Below are 17,510 nucleotides of genomic sequence, written 5' to 3'. Positions count from 1 at the left end.
TGGCACTCCCCATCAATTTTCTAATGTAATGGCAATGTGCACCAGATCTCCCATTTATTGTTTCATACTAAATCTCCCATTTACTCATATCCCTGTACCAATCCTTCCATTTACTGATGCCCTAGCTGATTCTACCATTTAAGGGTGCGCTACTCTAATTCTCCCATTTACTGTTGCCATGCACCAATTCTCTAATTTAGCTCCAGTGTGCTCCAGGTCTCTCATTTAATGATGGACCGCATCAATTCTCCAATTCAGTTTTGCTTAGCACCTTTTCCGCAATTACTGACGTCCTGAACAAGTTCTCCATTTAGTTGTGCCTTACACCAATCATTATGTTGACTCTTGCCCTCGCCTAATTTAGGGGTGCCCTACTCTCATTCCCGCATCAAGTCTTGTCCTGCCCCAAGTTTCCCATTTGTTGCTAACTGCATCAATTCTCCAGTTATCGGATGTCCTGTTCCAAATTCTCTTATTTCAATAAGCCCTTGCCCAATTCTTCCATTTATTAGTTCCTTGGAATGATTCTCCAATTTCATGGAGCGCTGCCAGAATTCTAAAATTGAGTTATAGACAAGTTGGACTGAAGTGTCTGTTTCCATGTTGTACATCTCTATGATTGTCTGACTCTGTTTATGGCTCCGCTGCTCTGCACCATTTCTCCCATTTACCAATCCTGTACAAATCCTGAAACTGCACTAACTCTCCCATTGAGTATTATCCTGCCCAGTTTAAAGGCACCGACATGAATTCTCCAATTATTGTTGCCCTGCATCAATTCCTTCCATTTAATTGTTCCCTGAAAGACTTCTTCCACGTACGGGTGTCCTGCTGAATTGTTTTCATTTAGTGATGCACTAAACTAAATCTCCAATTTACCAATACTTGCAATATTTCTTCTTTTCATTGATTCCCTGGCCCAATTCCCCAATTTCGGTGCACAGTGCCATTACTTTAGGAAAACTGGTGTGAGTGTCAAGATATTAGAAAATTCAAACAAAGCAGTTCAAATGTCCCATTTATTGATTCCCAGCAAATCTTCCATTTACATATATCCCTGTACTAATTCTTCCATTTACTGATGCCCGAGCCCGATTATACCACTTAAGGCTGCGCTACTCTAATTCTCCCATTTCCTGTTGCCATGCATCCATTCTCTAATTTAGCTCCACTGTGCACCAGTTCTTCCATTTAGTATTTCTGTGCAACAATTCTCTCATTTAGAATTCTCTAATCTTGGTGATCCCTGCATCAAATCTTCAAATTACAGATCCTACACATATCTTCCCTTTAGTGCTGAACAACACCAACTCCCCCATTTCGTGGTGCACTGTATTAAATCCGGACCACTAATCCTTTGCAGCATTTGTCCTATTTACTGATTCACTGCCCGTGTCCTCCCATTTGCTCCAATTTTCGAAGTTATCAGCACCAGGTCTCTCATTTACTGATGCCCCACACCAATTCTCCAATTCAGTGTTGCTGAGCACCACTTTCCCCAATTAGTGAAGTTCTGAACCAGTTTTCCTCACAGTGTTGCCTTACACCAATCTTCATATTGACTGAGGCCCTCGAACGTTTTTTGGGTGCCCTACTCTAAATCTCCCATCAAGTATTGTCCTGCCCCAATTCTCCCATTTAGTGTTAGACTGCACCAATTCTCCCATTATCTGATGCCCTGTTACATTTCTCACATTTCGATAATTCTCCCATTCAGTAGTTCCTTGCAATGATTCTTCAATTTACTGGAGTGCTGCCAGAATTCTTAAATTGAGGCATGGACAAGTTGGACGGAAGGATCTGTTTCTGTGTTGTAACTCTTTATGATTGTATGACTCTATTTATGGATATTTCTCCCATTTTCCAATCCTGCACCGATCCTGGAACTGCATCAACTCTCCCATTGAGTGTTATCCTGCCCCCGTTCTCCCACTTCGAATTTAATGGCACCTGAATGAATTCTCCAATTATTTGGCGACCTGCATTTTGTTTTCATTTGATGGTGCACTGAACTGAATCTCCAATTAACTGATGCTTGCAACAACAATTCTTCTTATTGATTTCCTGCCCCTATTCCCCAGCTTAGGCATGCTCTGCTCCAATTCTCTCATATATTGACACTCACAGCAGTTTTCAAATGTAATGGCACTGTGCACTGAATCTCCCATTTATTGATTCCCACCAAATCTCCCATTTCCTCATACCCCTGTACTAACTCTTCCATTTACTGATGCCCTATCCAGATTCTACCATTTTGCAGGAACCTCAGCTTTGGGAAGTGTGACTAGACCATGAAACTAGAAGAAACAGAGAGCCAATTAAGTGAAAGAAACTAAAAGCAATGGAGTTGTCAGAGGGAGATCACAGGAAGTGATACCGTTTTCTACATCAAAGAACCTAAGACCAGGATGCAGTGTTTCCTCCCCATGCTGGGTTTCAGGAAATATGATCAGAACTGAAGCTTAGTTTGCAATGGGACGGGCAGGATACCATTTTACTGACCATGTAGGTGTGAACAACATACAAGGGTCTGCCTCGTCACTCTCAGGAACTTGCTGTTTAACTAAGAAGCTGACCCACTGGATTAATATCTGTGTGCAGTGTTAATTAGCACAGAGCCAATCAGATCAGGGAGCTCCCTTGGTGCCTTGCAGACTGCTGTGGGAGAAATGGGTTCTGGTTCCCTTCTCACAGATGCTGCCTGATTTGCTGAGTTAGATTTCAGATTCCCAGGAACAGCAGGGTTTTCCCTTTATGTATTTTCTTTCTCCTTACTCAATGGGTCATTTGTGATGCTTAAGATCCCACATGTTTTCTATTTCCCCCTTCAGCAGATCTTGTCATAGTAAAAGACCTGTGCACATGAACACCAAGATAACTCTATCCATGTTCACATTTCACACTCTGTAGTTCGGTCGAGTTTGTCTCTCTTTAGCTTTTTATACCAAACTCCATCACAGCGGGCTTCAGTCTGTTCATTTCCCTCCACAACCTTCTGCTATTTCCTTTTGACATTATTATTCGCCTGTCTGTACAAACAATCCTGTTGGCCAGTCTCATCCACAGTATCTTCTCCAAATCCAAGTTAGATGTCAAAGATAATATTGATTGTCTTTTCTGTCTCGATAATAAATGACAGTCTGTATCATTCATATATAGAGAACAACATGGTCAAAATACTTATCCTTGCAGTAAAAAAGCAAATTGGATTTTAATTCTGCTGTTTGCAAGTTGCAGCAATTTATGAACACTCAGCATTTTTCCGTCCGAACGCATTAATTCTCGATGGTGAGCTTGAGCCATTTATTACAATAGCTTCAGTTTTTATCCTGTCTCTTATGAAATAATTTGTGAACCAGTTTGGACGGCCTTACCTTCATTCATCTTTGATTTTATTTCATCACATTTGTTGAATTTTAACTCCACACTGACTATCCTTATACAGAGCCACCCTCTCCAGTTGGGTTTGTGTTGTTCTGCTCCAGGTATATTCCAAGTGTAAACAGCACCGGTGGCAATCTGACCCGCCTATTGTCATCAGGAATAGATTCTTGTTGTACTTTTGTGACTGGTGTCATATTGTCAAACTTGTATGTTGGGGCAGTATAATTACCCTTTGGGTAGAGAACTGGCTTGAAGGTAGAAGACAGAGGGTGGTGGGGGAGGCTTGCTTTTCAGACTGGAGGCCTGTGAAGAGCGGTGTGCCACAAGGAACAGTGCTGGGTCCACTGTTGTTTTGTCATTTATAAAAATGATTTGGATGTGACCATAGGAACATAGAATGGTTAGTAAGTTTGCAGATGACAGTAAAATTGGAGGTGCGGAGGACGGTGAAGATGGTTACATCAGAGGTCAATGGGATCTTGATCAGATGAGCCAATGGGCTGAGGAGTGGCAGGTGGAGATTAATTTAGATAAATGTGAGGTGCATTTTGGAAAGGCAAAAGTGAGCAGTTCTAACACACTGAATGACAAGGTACTAGAGATGTTGCTAAACAAATAGACCGGGAGTGTAGCATCATAGATCGTTGAAGGTGGACAAACATTTCGATAGGATAGAGGAGAAGGCTTTTTGTCATTTTTGTTTTTATTGCTCAGTTAATTGTGTAAAGGAGTTGGGAGGTCATGTTGCAGTATTGGTTCGGCCACTTTTGTTTTAAAATGTGCAATTCTGGACTCCCTGCTATAAGAAGGGTGTTGTGAAACTTTAAACTGTTTAGAAAAGATTTACAAGGATGTTGCCAAGGTTGGAGGGTTTGTGCTGGAATGTAAGACTGTATAGGTTGAGGCTATTATCATTGGAGGGGTAAACTTATAGAGGTTCACAAAATCATGAAGGTCCTCAATAGGGTAAAAAGGCAAGGTGATTTTCCTGTGGTGGGGGAGTCCAGAAGCAGATGGCATATGTTAAAGTTGAGAGGGGAAACATATAAGGGACATAAGAGGAACATTTTTCACGCAGAGGGCACTGTGTGCATGAGCTGCCAGAGGAAGTAGTGGAGGCTGGTACAATTACAACATTTAAAAGGTATCTGGGTGGGTGTAGGAATTAAAAAGGGTTCAGAGGAACATGGGCCAGAGTCTGACAAATAGGATGAGATTTACATCGGATATCAGTTCAGCATGGATGTGTTGGACTGAATTATTTGTTTCTGAGCTTATACTGCTCTGAGTGGATTGAGCTCCGGATTGTAGATTTATGAAGCAGAAAATAAAGTATGGCACAGAGTTAGACTGAGAAATCCTGCTGATCTCATCAGCTTTATCCTGTTTTCCTGATCCTCTCCTTCAATCAATGCATTTTTCAGATCCTCATTCAGAATTCCTGGAGCTCTGTAACTGGCCTGGAACAATGTGTTGAAAGTCCTATTGCAGTCCGCACGAGGTACCTTTCCCACTGCCCTGCTCCCACGGCCTGCAATGCTGCAGACTGAGCAGACAACCCGAAGCACAATGATGAGCTCCTTCCGTCCCACGGCCCTCCTTCTCACTGAATGAAGATAACCACCAGAAGCAGAATCCCGCTCTTGTTGGAGCCTTGAATACCTGACTCTGTCTCACTGAGTGAAGATTGGACTCAGAAACAGAAATGAAATCAACTTCCTATCTGCATTGTGTCACTCTTTAAGATCTCTGTGTGTCTGAGTTCAGGTCGTTTGATTGGAGACTGCGGATAGTGGGTCCCCAGTGAAATGGAAAGAATGGTGGAGGAGCTCACGGATGGACATCTCTCAAAGTGACAATCAGAAAGATGCTATTCAGCATTGGGAGAGTTTAAGGGGAATTGATGGCTCGGAAAAATGTTATACGGATGTTTGTAAAACTTAGGAACTCTGACTGTTTTGTGGCTGGAGTTTATTTTATCATTGTGTAGATTTGACACATTAATCCTCCCTCCCCACCACTACAGAAGCTGTTGGAACTGTTCAGTGTTTCCACCGGTTCTGTAATTATTTCAGGTTCCTGACGGTATCAGTCTCTTACTTTTCGAAAAAAACAAACCCATCCTTGTGCTGCACCCAATATTTCAATAAGAAATGGGAAGCATCAGAGGGGAAAGTTTCCGAGATGCTGAGCAATGCTGCCTGGTTCCAGACTGCAATTCACAGGAACCATCGCCAGGAAAAGCAAGGAGCAATCTGATAGATCCGGTTTTATCCCGGTAGCTTTTCATTGAAAACCTATTTAAAAACCACAACACTGCGATAGCCGGGAATTCGACCCGGCTCAACTGCTTGGAAGGCAGCTATGCTCACTACTACACCACCATGACCCTGCTAACTGCTCCCTCCCCATTCCCAAACAAACTTAACAAGGTCGTGATCATCACCAACTGGATTGGGGCTGAAATCCAAACAAGAAATTGCTGGGGAATCTCAGCAGGTCCGACAGCACCAGAATCAGAAGCCTTCAGTTTTGAAGAACCATCCCTGGATCCGAAAGTTTCACTCCCCACAGATGCTGCCAGACCTGCTGAGTTTCCCCAGCAATTTTTGTGCTGTCTCTCAGATCTGCAGCATCTGCAGTTCTTTGTTGGAAACAAAGCAAACGTTGAGCCACCGAAGGGGATATTGGGTCAGGTGATAGTCTCCCTCATCCATAGAGGCAGATGGGAAGGAGCAGCGAATCGTAGAATCCCTACAGTGTGGAAACCGGCCATTCTGCACATCATGCATCCCACCAAGACTCACCCCCGCCCCCACCTCTACCTGCAACCCCGCATTTCCCATGGCTCATCCACCTAACCTAACACTGTGGACAATTTAGCATGGCCAACCCACCCTAACCTGCACATCTCAGGACTGTGGGAGGAGACCGGGGCACCCAGAGGGAACCCACATAGACCCACGGAGAATGTGCAAACCCCACACAGTCTTCAGTTAGACAGGGATCTGGGGAATTGGAGAGGTTTAGGGAGGGAGTCCAGGCGGTTAGACTGGTATGTGAATGATGGGCCGAACAGCCTGATCTCAGTGCTGTAAAAAACTCTACAGTAACATGCCTCCCTACATGCAGCATTCATCACAGTTTGTATTGTGCTTTAATCCGTCCTGTTATTGAACTTATACTGAATGAAATGGATGGAGAGGGGTTGTTTGTGCATTCAGTCAGATCTGTGTATTGGTGGGTCAGGAGCATCATACCCAATAACAACAGGGGGGAGGGCGGATTGAATTCCTGCCCCTTACAGACCCCATTGCAACAAGTCATTTCCTCATGGATTCCATTTGGTTTAAGATGTTTTATTTTTAATACCACCACAATATATAGATGCCCTTCTGTGCATATTATGAATTTGGACAGAGCGATCCCTCTTTTCTCTGTGAACGAACGGAATATCAAGGATTCAAATTGGGGAATGTATCCTCTCACAGAAACAGGAACAGGGAGATGTCATTCCCTCTGAAATAAACACAGGCCATGGTGAGAAATCTGATAAGGTCAGGCAGCAACTATAGGGAGAAGGGAAAGGTTAACCCGTGTGTTATGAGGGTGGGGGGATTCAGCAGAGCCATTGGAATGGGGGTAACGCTGAAGAAAGAATGAGATGGTTTGTAATAGGGTGGAGGCTGCAGAGATTTAATGATAAACGGTTTCATGGAACAAAATCCGAAAGGGATTGGGAGTTGGTTCATTAAACAGCTAAGAGCTCAGGAAATGTGAGCAGGAGGAGACTATACAGCCTGTTTAAACAGTTCAGTCTGTTCTGGCAGTCAATCCAATCAGAGCTGGTTTCAGATTTCAAGTCCGGTTTCCTATCCACTCCCCATATCCCGTGACTCCCTGAGACGCCGGCAATCTGTCCATTCCAATCTGAAATGTACTCAGTGAGGGAGCATCCACAATCCTCAGGGAGAGAGAATATTAAAGACTCAGAGGCCTTAGAGTGAAGCGCTTCTCCTCATCTCAGTCCCAAATAACCTGCCCCTTACCCTGAGAGGGTGGCAATCAAACCCGAATGAACTGCGGATGCTGTAACATTAACGCTGATTTCTCTGCACAGATGCTGCCTGACCTGCTGAGCTTCTCCAGCAACCCCTGAGACTGTGTTATCGTGTTTCAGATTCCCAGACCCACAGGATTAATTTCTCAGCATGTACCCTCTCAAGCCTCTTCACAATCTGATACAGTCAAATGATATCGCCTTTCAATTTTCTAGAATATAGATCCAGTTTATTCAGATACTCAGCACTGGAGCACACGGTTCCCAAATACTGAGCTTTATTTTGTGATTCATTAAGGTGTTTGGGTCATTGCCGCTGGGTCACCATGGATTGCTCAGATATAATTGCTCTGGTGAAGGTGACCGTGAGTTATTGCCTTGAACTGCTGCCATTTATTTGGTGCAGATAAACCCACAATGATGTAAGGGAGGGAGTTCCAGGATTTCCAACCAATGGCACTTGTGGGACTGAGATGTTTTTCCAAGCCAGGGTGGGGAGTGGCTTGTTGTGGAATTGCCAACTGGTGGTGTTCCCGTGTATCTGCTGTGTTCAGCATTCCACATGATAGTGCCGTGGGTCTGGAAGCTGCTCTGGAAGGAACCTTGGGGAATTTCTACAGACCATCTTGTCAATGGTACACACTGCTGCTACTGAGTGTCGGTGGTGGAGACAGGGGATGTTTGTGGCTGTGGTGCTGAGCAAGCTGCACTGCAAGTTTATTCCACCTAATTATGGAGAACACAACTACTCTCCATCATCATCAATCCATTTCACAGACGGACACCCAGTGATTACACGGATCTGTTGTACCAGTCTGTTAATTGTACAAATGACCATGAGATTGTGAACAGATTCCCTTCTTCCCTGACAACGGGATGAGGGACATCCCGCGACTGTTGCACTTTCTCATGGACATTCCATCTGTAAAAGCTGGGAATGAGCTGGTGGCACACAGACTGTGTTACAATCGGTTACACTCAGTGCACTATCACTCACTGCACAATGATTCTGTCTGTCCTTTTGCACGTGTCTTCTGAATGTGTGTGCGCATTATCATGTGTGTTTCTGTCTCTGTGCTTGTATGTGTGTCTACTCATCTATCTCTGTCTGGCTATCAGTGTCTGTGCGAGTATGTGTGAGTCTCATTGTGTGTATTAGTGAGTGTCTCCATTTTTATGTATCTCTGTGTCTGTATCTCTTTGCAGCGGGCTCCCTGTTGTTTTGTGAATTGTATGTTATGAAATGGGGCTTAAACTCGCCTCTATCTTTATCTCTGTCTATTTCTCTTATGTTTAAAGTGAAAGAATGCTTTTGGTCATGTTGATGCGTATTTGTGTGTGTGTTTCGTGTCTGTGTGTGAGACAGATGTCAATACAAACAGATACTCAGAGACACATACACAGAGATGTGCAGAGAAACATACAGCAGCACATAGAGGGTCACACATGCAGATACAGTCACACAGGCATACACACACACGCACACACAAAAACACAGATATTGATGGAGATAGCAAAAGTGAAGACACTAACAGAATTCCTTGTTTCTAAAACTAACTGATAAATTAATAAATTTTTCAGGAATATTTGACTTTACTCGAAAGTTGTCCATGATTTTAGCTGGGTGGCTGTGCCTTTATCAAATTTGTGATGGAAATAAGAAAAACTGGCTTAGTTATCAGAGTGCGAGGTTACCTTTGAAAGGTGAAAGCAGTTTGAATCAATGAACCACTTTTGGCCATCCGTGAGTTTTCCAGTCTTATCAAAATGGCCGCAGATGCTGGTGAATTGGGGCGAAGTGCTGTCTTGTTCCAGGATAATGAGTTAGGAATTGTGAAACCTGGAGGATGGTGCTTTTAGAAACAATGTTAGGCATTGGGAAAAATACTCTCCCATAGGAAAGGGGGCTTTGGGATTACTGTTGGCTCTTCAGCACTTTGAAGTCTATCCAACGAAGAACAATGAAATACTAAATTACACTGATTGTAATCCACTGGCCTTCTTTACAAAGGTTCAAATAAACAATGCAAGACTGTTCCGATCGAATCTTTTATTGTAACCATTTTATGGAAACGTCATACACATTATTGGATAACTTAATGGGAATTCAGATGGATTGCCCCAAGAGGCAGATGCTGGAATATGTAAAAGATTTAAGGAATGTTATGATTGCATGACATTGTAAGAAGGGAGAAAGAATAAATAGATTGCAGTTTTTTGTAAATTTTGTGCATCTTGTTTTGCAAGTAAAAGTGTTTTTGAAATGGCATTTTAGTTTTCTCAGGGCGACTGCAAATCAAAACCATTTTTTGAAAGTCTTGAGTTTAATTTGGACTAAAATGTGAAAAGAGCGACCTTACAAACAGCCGATTAGTGGAAGATTGCTGCACGGTTTGACAGCAATTCACCTGAGAGTGACCCAATGATTGAAGTCTGGTTGGAGATGAACGGAGTTATTCACAGATGGAACTTTGGTTTGAAACAAGGAGCTGATTGATAATTGGCCACTAGTTCACCAATGACAAAGGCTGTCTGCCTGCCAACAGTGATGTGATTGGTTCTCAGGCAGCTAAACAGATTGGGACCCTGAACAAGACACAGACAATTCTTCAGCTGCTCAGGAGCTCTCTCTGTTCTCTGCAGTAAAAGGCAGTTTAATCCTGAAGAAACCTGGTTTATTTTTGTTTCAGCTGTTCGTATGAGCTCTGCCTTTTTAATGAGTGTGATACGGACTGTCTATAAGTAATAACCAGTCCCTCTTGTAAATCAATGAGAGTCTGCAAGATGCATTGCACAAATTTACCAAGGCTCTAAAGGAAGTACATACAAAAGATATGGCAAATAAGAAATTGAGGGGCTGGGGAAACAGATGAATGGGAAGGTTATGACATGGAGCCAGTTATCAAACCTGGTTAAATGAAGCATGTAGGATTGGGTATATCTAAAAGTAAGGTGTCAACCTGGTGAAGGTACAACACAGAAATACTTGCATGTCAGAAACCATGAACAGCAACAGATAGACAAGGCTAAGTGACTCCTGAACCCATGGATCAGACATAAGCTCTGCAATCCTGTCACATCCCATCGTGAATGATGGGGGACAATTTAATAAATCATTGCTTTCACTTGAATGTCGATACTGAGGGTGATCTAATAGATCCTTAACAAATTATGACAGATATGGATGTAATGGATAGTCAAAGTCTTTTACACAGGATACAGGAGACATAGGTTTCACGTGTTATACACCAGACCAGACCCAAACCTAATGGTGAGGAGCTTTGATTTATTTGATAATTATGATTGTGACCTATACCGAGACACAGTGAAAATTATTGTTCTGCGTGATATCCAGTACAAATCATGCCTTATATAAGGACATCGGGTTAATATAGTGTTGTAGCCATAAAACAGGTGCAGAGAAGGATGAACTCTAATATGTGACAGGCCCAGTCATACGTCTGATAACAGCAGGGGGGAAACTGTTCCTGAACCTATTGGTACATGTTTGCAAACTTTTGTATCTTCTGTCCAATGGAAGTGGGTGGAAGAGAGTATTGCAGGGGTGGGAGGGGCCTTTCATTATGACGGCTGCTTTCCTGAAGCAGTGGGAACTCGAGACCGAGTCAGATGGAAGGAAATGTGATTTGCGTTATGGACTGGGTTGGGTTCATGCCTCTCTGTAAGTTCTTGCAGTACGGGCAGAGCAGGTACCATACCAAGGTGTGATGCATCTGGATAGGATGCTTTCTACAGTGCAATATAAAAATTGGTCAGAGTCATTGCCGAAATGTTAAATTTCCTTTGCCTTCTGAGGAAGTAGAGGCATTGATGAGCTTTCTTGGCTGTAGAGCTGATATGATGGACTGATTGTTGGGAATATTATTTCCTCAGAACTTGAAGCTCTCAATCACCTCCACCTCAGCACCAATGACCGTGACCAGGGTCTGTCCTTCAGTCCACTTCCTGAAGTCAATGACCAGTTCCTTTGTCTTGCTGACATTGAGGGAGAGATTGTTGTCTTTACACCATGCCACTAAGCTCTCTTTCCTGTACTCTGTCTCACCGTTGTTTGAGATCGTACCCACTATGGTGGTGTCATTAGCTAATCTGTAAATGGAGTTGGAGCTGAATGTGGCCATACAGATATACGAGGGGAAGAAATATAGAATGGGGCTGAGTACACAGCCTTGCAGGGCACCAGTATTGCGGATTATCGTAGCGGATGTGTTCTCAACCATCCTTATTGATTCTGATCTGCAGGTAAGAAAGTTGAGGATCCAGTTGCAGAGGTGAGGAAAGAGTCCAAGGGCTCAGATTGTGTCGATGAGTCTTGTTGGCAATATGGTGATCAAGGCAGAGCTAAAGTCAATATATAGGAGTCTGACGTAGGTGTCCTTGTTATCCAGACGTTCCTGGGATGAGTGAAGGGGAGGAAGATGGCGTCTGCATGGATCTATTTCGATGGGAGGCCAATTTTGGTGGACCAAGGCATTCTGGGAGGCTGGCGTTCATGCGTGTCTTTCCTAACCTCTCAAAGCACTTCATAGATGAGTTCAGTCATGACTGTATTAAATATCGGAGCAGGCTCGAGGGGCCGATTTCCTGACTCCAGCTCCTTTATCTTGTGTTTGTTTGTTCCTTACAGCACAGAGGGAGAGATGTTAACGAATGGCCCTGGCAGTCAATGAAGATTCAAATACACAAAGTGCGTCAGTGTGACACTTGGTAAATGCCTTTTTTTTTTAGATAAAATGCTCCTGATTCCACGCCAAAACTCTGACAGACTCCGAATAAGGCCACATACCTACAATTCAGTAGCAAAACCTGTCATGTTACCTTTTGTGTATTCCTGACGTTTTTATTGTTTGAAGTTTGGAAAGTCAGACAGATGGCTGACATTTTTAATTATCTCAGGGCACTGACCTTAAACACATTCTTGAATCCACATCTTAATCAATTGAAACATTGTAACATAGTTCTCCCTATCTTGCTTTTGCAGTTTAATTTGTAAATTAACATTTCCACAATGCAGGAATGTATGAATGGAAAACACTTTTCATTCATTTGTCTCTCTCCTGTGCTGACTGAATTCCAGACTCAAACTGAAGCCTTCTCTGTCCCTGAACCCAGATTAACATTGGACCATTTAGTTTAGATTGTCCCTCCTCTAACCTCCAAAATGCATTGGTTCACATCCCGCTTTATTTCATCTGCAGGAGGCCGAGAGATGATCATGTACAAAGTGTAAGATGTGTTTAATCTGCAAACCAGGACAAATGTTTTCAGAAGTGTCAGTCAGTTAGCCATTTTAGGTTTGTTCAAAGCAGCCATTTCATGTTAGCACAGCACTGACAGTGACTTTATAAACAGGGAAAGGCAAGAACGAGTGGGGACTTGGGAGTCCATGTGCAAGTGTATGCAGCGTAGATTCACAGAACTATAGCTGGACAGCACGGGTTCAATGGTCAGGGAAATGACAGAAGCCCAGAATGGTGTCACTGGGATTTAGAAAGATTTGAAATGATATAAGTTTGAGATTTATGACAGGAACTGCTGGTTTAGATGGAGAGAAAATATTTTAGTTGCTTCTGGAGGCTCATTGTCTAGTAACCTAACAATAGACTGGAACAATTTGGAAAATCAGGCCGTGTTCAGCGTGAGGTTAGGTTTTGTTTAAATCACCCGATACTGTCCCCATCAAACTCCCGCAGAAAATGGGTCCGCATGGGGTTAGGTACAGAGGAAAGCTTCCACTACACTGTCCCGATCAACCAATCCCAGGATAGGTACAGTGTGGAGTTAGATGAGGAGCAAACCTCCCTTTATATCGGCCCCATGAAGCCCTCTCAGGATAGGGATCATAAGACCATAAGATGATAAGACATCGGAGTGGAAGCAAGGCCATTCAGCCCATTGAGTCCATTCCACCATTTAATCATGGCTAATCGGCGTTTCAATTCCACTTACCCACACTCTCCCTGTAGCCCTTAATTCCCTGCAAGATCATTTCCATGTCTTCTCATTTCCATTCCAAATTGACTCCCTCTAATTTTAAAGCTGTGCCCACGGGTCCTAATCTCCCCGCCTAAAAGAAACAACTTCCCAGCATCCACCCTTTCTAAGCCATGCATTCTCTTGTAAGTTTCTATTCGCTCTTCCCTCAACCTTCTAAACTCTAATGAATACAATCCCAGGATCCTCAGCCAATCGTATGTTAGGTCTACCATTCCAGGGATCATCCGTGTGCATCTCTGCTGGACATACTCAAGTCCCAGTATGTCCTTCCTGAGGTGTGGGGCCCAAAACTGGACACGGTGTTCTAAATGGGGCCTAACCAGAGCTTTATAAAGTCTCAGAAGGACATCGCTGCTTTTACATTCCAACCCTCTTGAGATAAATGACATTACATTTGCTTTCTTAACCACAGATTCAACCTACAATTCAAACTTTAGAGAATCCTGGACTAGCACTCCCATATCACTTTGTACTTTGGTTTTAGGACTTTTCTCATCGTTTAAAACATAGTCCATGCCTGTATTCTGTTTTTCAAAGTGCTAGATCTCGCATTTGTTCACATTGAATTTCATTAGCCATTTCCTGGACTACTCTCCTGAACTGTCTTAATCTTTCTGCAGCCTCCCCACCTCCTCAGTAGAACCTGCCTGTCCATCTAACTTTGTCTTATCGGCAAACTTCGCCAGAATGCCCCCAGTCCCTTCATCCAGATCATTAATATATAAAGTGAACAGCCACAGTCCCATCACTGAACCCTGTGGGACACCACTTGTCACTAACTGCCATTCTGAAGAAGAACCTTTTATCCTACCTCTCTGCCTTCAGCCAATCCTGAATCCATGCCAGGAGCTCACCTCTAACAGTATGGGCCTTCCCCTTACTCAGCAGCCTCCCATGACGCACCTTATCAAAGGTCGTTTGGTAGTCTAGATCGATAACAATCACAGAGACAATAAAACACTTACTCCATATGACCAAAAACTGATTGTCTTCCATCCACTGGTGTCCCGGTCTTGTGTGGGTCACAGAGTGAGCTCTGAAACATCTCCAGGACAATCTTATCCTGTATCTGTGGCTCTGGCTATGTATTAGTGTCTGTAAGTCTCCCTGTTTCTAAAATTACCACCATTCCCTACAATGTCGGATAAATTCCAAAACAGTTCAATTACCTGTAAAACATTTTGGGATACCCTTAAGATATAAAACAGAAAGTGCGTTATAATTGCCCACTCCTCCATTTAAATGAGATTTTTCAGTGTATTCCTGCTAAATTTATATTGTCTATAAATCACACAGAACATTCACACCCAGGGACCGTGAACAATCCAGAAGGTCCATGAAGTGTCGGTCTTTATTGCAGGCGATTGGCCATCGACAGTAAGGAAGCCTTCCTGTGACTGTTTCACTGAGACAGCATTAGGAATCCTGTGGCCCACATTGAACCTCACACTGACTGTTCATCGTCTCTGCAAAGAAAATCACATTTTCAAGATGCAGGAATGTCTGAACGAAAACAGCTCCTGATGTGCTTCCCCAGTGTAATCACTGATACTTTTCAGGGTGAGATTTTCAGGAGGACATTAAACTGTCAGAAGCACAGAATCCAGGAGCAGGAAGAGGCCATTCAGCCCTTCCAGCCTGCTCTCCCATTCAGTGTGATCATGTCTGATTCACTATCTCACTGCTATATTCCCAATTTCGCTCCAAACCCCATGATGTCTTTAACCTGTAAAAGAACATTATCAATTTCTTTCCTGAATATACTCAGTAACCTGTGCTCCACAGCCTTCTGTGGGGGAGAATTCCTCAGGTTGATCACTCTGTGTGAAGATAATTCTCTTCCTTTCTATTAGAAATGGGTGAGCCCATGTCCTGAGACTGTGATGCTTGTTCTGAGAATACCCGGCCCAGGAGATACAGCCCACCCCCTGTACTTAGTCTGGCCAACCGTTAGAATTGGATACATTTCCATCGGATCCCCCTCTCATGGTCCTGAATACATGCCCAGATAAACCAACCTCTCATGGGACAGTCCTGTCATCCCCGGAACTTGCCGAGTAAAGCTAATGAGCTGTCAGGGAGTGTTAGAGGATGGTACAATGACAACATGTGGTTCACGTTTGTAGGAGGAACAGAAATAACAAACAGAATGATTCGGTTGAAAATAGTGAGAAGTTATTTAATATCATTATTCAGAGGGATTTATGGTATCAGAAATGTAACTGATATTGGAATCAATGTGGAGGAGGACACGTGATACACTGTCAGTTAATTCCAGCAGACCGGATAAGGACAGGGAGGTAGTCTGCTGTGAAACTCTCTCGGCCAAACTTTCCCTTTCATTGAAGATATTAATATCACTTTGGATCCTCCGTCACACAATCGCTCTGTAACACATGCTACACACAGCATCACTGGGGTCTCTCACATTGAAGATGACTCTCTTCCACTCTGAGTGAGTTACTAGGTGGCTGTACAGACCAATGCTGCTTATTGGGAAGGATTCCTGAAACAGGGAACGTTTCCGGGTTGGAGGTACTTACAGAGATAGAGGCCGTGCACACTCATGGATGCTTCAGGTTGGGTGAAATCATTGACATATTTGATAGCAAGATAACATTAAAATACAGATTTGAAGGCAAGACCAATTTGAAACGCAGATGTTGCTGGAGACAGCGCAGTTCAGTTGGAAACCATACGGAGTTACCTAATGGATAGCAGACACTTCAGCGACATGAAGCCTACTGACAATAAAACCACGGGTAACATGTCAAGTCTGAGTCTGAAATTTCCAGTAATGGTGTAAGAACAGGGTATAGGAAAATTTAAACAGCATGTGGATTGATGCAGTAATTAAACACAAACAAACACACTTGATGCTGAGACTTGGTTCGAAGTTATCCAAAAGCTCGGATTTAAAACTGAGATTGGGAACTTTCTGAGACAATTCCCGGGAAGGTGTGGAGAATGTGATCTGCTGTCAAATGATGACATTGACCCCTGTACTGAACGCAGACTCCGTTCCTGGAACTGTCTCCAGCTTTTCTCCCAATCCTTTGGACAGACTCCTTGGACTGAGATACTTAATGTTCGCAATCATTATGTTTATTGATATAATCTGTCTAGATTATCCCACTCCACCCACCCCCCATCTCCCCCACCTCCCAATCACCCGAGCACTCTCACTAGGCAGCTGGAGAACAGAATACCCCCAGTACCAGCTACTGGTGGGAGAATCAGAATGGCATGAATAATTGGGATGGTTTTATTGAAGCATAATAAACAGTCCAGCATCTACAAGGATTTTCGTTATGGAAACAGGAATGTTGTTTGTTTTCTCAGATAGACAGAGCTGAAAACCAAAGCAGCGGATTTGGAGTCGACACCCTGGATCACTTCCTCTGATCCAGGAGGAAGCAGAGACCCTGCTCCTACAAGTTGGTCGTCTATGAGACTTTATTTCTAGTTGCCTTAGGTAAATATTGGCTTTTGTCGTTGCTCCACTTATGTTTGTTCTGTGCAGTATCTCTGGCTCATTTACACTGGGCCCCAATATGTTAAACCAAAACAAAACAGGAATTGCTGCAAAGACTCCACGGGTATCGTAGCATCTGTGGGAGTGAGATCAGAATTCATGTTTCAGGTCCAGTGCCCCTTTTTCAGGACAAAAATGTTCACCTCTGCTCCCTGAACTGGGAAGCTTTATCTTCTTCTTCGGTTCTCTTGATGTTTGCTAAATATTCCATCTTCTCTGATCTCTATGTCAGATTTGCATTTCTAGGAAGGTTCCCTTTGGTCCCCCATGGTCATTTCTTGCCCATCACCCACGGGATTTTGAGCTTTTGTCAGATTTATGCAGTGATTAGTTCAATAATTCTGGAAACTGGATATTTCACTGCTCTATTGAACTGAGCTCTGAACTTGGACAGAGTTGCCATATAAATAAGGGTGTTTGTGCAGCAGCTTACATTGCGCAGCATGTACCCAACTTGTTCAAAAACTTCATAGTCATAATCTTTTAACTGATCTGGGACATCGAGGATATTTA

Source organism: Chiloscyllium punctatum, chromosome 21 (assembly GCF_047496795.1).
Source record: "Chiloscyllium punctatum isolate Juve2018m chromosome 21, sChiPun1.3, whole genome shotgun sequence".
Lineage (NCBI taxonomy): Eukaryota > Metazoa > Chordata > Chondrichthyes > Orectolobiformes > Hemiscylliidae > Chiloscyllium > Chiloscyllium punctatum.
Note: the sequence above shows the minus strand (reverse complement) of the source record.